Raw genomic sequence first — 3882 nt, forward strand, 5'->3', positions numbered from 1 at the left:
GATGGGTATGCTTAATGATTGTGTCGTCTATGATTTAGGGCATGGAGAAATTTCCAGATCCTAGAAGACACCCAGGTGATTTAATGATTGTGTCGTAAAAGTGTGAGACTGTTACGATCCCACATCGACTAAGTATGGGATTGGTTGATGGTTTATAAGCCCCTAAGCACCCTTCCCTTGTAAGCTAGTTTTCAAAGGTGAGTTCTACTTAGTGGGTTCATAACAAATAGTGTCAGAGTCACCCCACGTCTAAGCCCATGTTGCGACGGTTGCAATCGTGCGGCACGAGAGGTGATGCCGGCATGGCAGTGTTCGCTCGGAGCTAGGAAAAGACCTAGCGCACAGCCAGCCCATGTGAGCGCCAGGACCGCCGTGGACGTCGGCTGCGAAGTGTGGTGGTTGTTACGATCCCACATCGATTAAGTATGGGATTAGTTGATAGTTTATAAACCCCTAAACACCCTTCCCTTATAAGCTAGTTTTCAAGGGTGAGTTCTACTTAGTGAGTTCATAACAGAGACCCAGATCCTGCAATTTTTATCATTTCAACTTTGGTGTTTTGAGGTTGGTGTTGGTTTTGGTGGGAGTGAGTTTGGTTGGCTTCACAGTTGGGCCATCCATGTTACGGCGCTTGACAGGGAATTCAACTGCTCAAGTTTCATGTGCTTCATGTGTTTGTGATTGTTCTTCAGAGGATTTCCTCTCCATACCTTTAGGTGAGGTTCAGCTTTCATTCCTTATGTTTCTAAATAAAGAAACATTGGTCAATTTGCATATTTAGGTCTGACTCCTTTGTCTGACTCTGGGAATTTAGTATACAATTGTTTTGAATCACGTTCTCTTGTTGGCATAATAACTAATGGTCCTTGGCAGTAATGCCTAAGATAATTCAGTTTGCCGAGTGATTGATGAATTCGGTCTTAGAATTTTATTATTTTTAATTCTTGATTCCAATTAGTCGTAGGAAGTTTTTTTTTTTTTTTTTTTTTTTCCCCTTGTATAATAATATTGTTAATTTATTCTTTTGTTAAAATCTGGAGAATGTAGCTTTGTTAAAATGATTTCCTATTTAGATAAAGATGTAATGAAGTCCAGATTAAGATTTACAACTTTTGAGGAACAGATTATTGAGGGGACTGCTTACAGGTTGGTCTGCTAATTGATTTTTAGGAGCTAGTCATTCATCTTCTTTTAGCCAACCCCTACTAGGGTCTTTGCTTTGATTAAGCTAGGGGCTGCTTGGGAGAGTGAGATTTCTACCGATCTATCCTGTTTAACTTCTATGTGACTGTAAGGCGGGAAATGGGGATTGTAATACTGAGATCTCATTTACTTATGGTCTCAGTGGATGATGGTGCAGATTCTACTTGAACTGAAGTTGGTTTTTCTATCCTGGGTTTTCTTGAATGAATGAGGGGACATAAACATTTTACAAGTTCAGGATAAGGGATATAGGTGACCACTTGGCTGTTAAGTCAGTAAATAACTTGTTAAACTTCATCCCATTTTTTTTCTGGGTCTATCTTTTAATTTTATCATATTAGTGGTATCTCATTTTTATTTATTTTAATATGTTAGTTTTTTCTTTGTCCTTCTTGCAGGAATCTTCAACAGCTCATTTCCAGGTCAGTTCATGTGTCTTATTTATGTTTTTTGTTGTTAATTGTTATTGTGAGCTCTCCATTGGGACAGGATCGAGTGGCTCTGGCAGTTAGGACCTCTAAAACTTGTTAACAGTTCACTCTTGCATCTAGTGGGATCTTACTTAGTGCTTCCTGGAATAGGGTCTGATGAACCTTTATCCAAAAGGATGATGAAAGTTTTCTTTGATTTGTTTCAAGAACATCTGCAGGTGTAGAAAGAAGGGGATTTACACTATACCTAAGTGGAGACAGTAATTAAGAGCTGCTATTGCTTTATTTTTGGCAGTTTGAAGCATACTATGACTTTAATATTTCCCCTATACAGAAATGTTTGAGGACAAACTTTACTAAAAATATGGTCATGTAGGTATTTGAATCGATAATAATGTTTTTAAAGTATTGTAATAGATACTCATGATCGTTATCTTCAGAATTTTAGCATGCTAAAGTTCCTATTGTCCAAGTTAGCTACGAGGCCCGTAAATATTCAGCTGGTCCAAGTTCCTATTGCACGGGGTAAAGCTGATCTTAACACTTACCCCATCGCATGTTCAGAGGTCTGTATATTCAAAAGCCATTACCGATAGATTTTTTTGTTGCTCTTTAATACTCATTGACACTTACCTACTGCTGTTGCCCGTAAATTTGGACGAGCAAAGGGGTTGAAAACTCTTGGTAAAATATACTAAATGGTGCAGTACATAAATTGAATGGAAATGAGTCAAACAATGATGCTTCTTCTCCTAGTACTTCACCAAAATCTTCAAATCGTGAAGAGCCATCTTTATCCACATTTCCACCACAGGTACCTTTCTATCTTTCTAATTAGATCATGAATTTTTTAAATCACCTCAGCATTTCACAGGTTCAATCCCAAACATGACAGAGTTGTAGTACCTTTCTCAAATAAGTGGATTTTTTTGTCGAATTTCATGAATAACCGTGTCAACTCTTTAATACCAGCAGATGATTTCTTTTGTGACACAAATGGGAATGATGGAAGCATAGGAAACTATTGTGTCCCTGTCATCTGTCAAAGGATAAGAGAAGATGTGAGGTGTTGTTTCAATTTGGTGATTGGATTATACAAAAAGAATAGGAAGCATAGGAACATGTGTCCCTATACATTAGCTGACTGTCATTTTGCTACTTAGCTACAAAAAGGAAAGAATTGGAGTGGAAATATGTTTTTTATATTTTTTTGTATTCTTCTCTCTGTTCAAAATTGTGCTGCTGGTAAGTTCTTGTGAACTGTAGTGCTTACTGCCAAAGAAAACATGGTGTTCAGGAAATAGCTTGAAGGAAAGCTTGGGAGTTCTTTACAAAGTGATCTGGGGGCGAACATTGTTGGAGAGCTATTGTAGTTTTCGGAGGAGAAGCTACAAGAGAATTAAGGGGCGAATGTAAAAGAGTTATGACAGTGTTATTACAATTTTACCCCAATGTATTACAATGTTAAGACAACGTCAAAATTTACTATATTCACAAAATGTATGTGGCCTTATTGATTCACAATTTGTTCCTTGAAAGCGTAGTACAATGTATTTGGTTTGCATTATTATACCGTTTGCATGATTAGGAAGATGGATTGCAACACAGCGTTAAATTTTACTTATTCATAATTTATGTTTCATTATTATTCCGTTTGCATGAACTCGAAACTGTGTTGCAATCTTGATGTAGCCATCAACCTGAGAAAGCAAGTGAAGTGAGGTTCACTTTGCACCATCAGCAACAATGGAATCAAAACTGAAATCATTCATGAGAATAGGCACCATTAGCAACAATGTAATAGGTAGAAGACCTTTTCATTACAGAGGTTGATTTAACAAAATACAATTTACAAACATGGTTTCCACTTTCAACCATTCCTGCACAAGTTATTTTTACTCAAAAGTTATATAATTCATACAAGGTGCTTTTTACATTACATTTATCCGAACCAAGCAAACACTATTACAAAAGTGATAATCCAGTACAAACACAATAACTTTCACTTTTCCATTTTCAGATTCTTCACTATCTCTTTCACGTTATCTTCCATTTTTCGAAGGGCATACTCGCGTTGAAATACATCATCCCACGTCTTCCAGGCCTACTCTTTTAATAACATGTTCTCCTCTATTAACTGAAATATATCTGCCCATACGAAGAATTCACACCTTGCATCTCCCTGCACACAGTACGAACTCCCAAATTAATAATCTAAAAAGTACATCCCGCATCAGCAAATCGATTA

Source organism: Juglans microcarpa x Juglans regia, chromosome 3D (genome assembly GCF_004785595.1).
Source record: "Juglans microcarpa x Juglans regia isolate MS1-56 chromosome 3D, Jm3101_v1.0, whole genome shotgun sequence".
Taxonomy (NCBI): domain Eukaryota; kingdom Viridiplantae; phylum Streptophyta; class Magnoliopsida; order Fagales; family Juglandaceae; genus Juglans; species Juglans microcarpa x Juglans regia.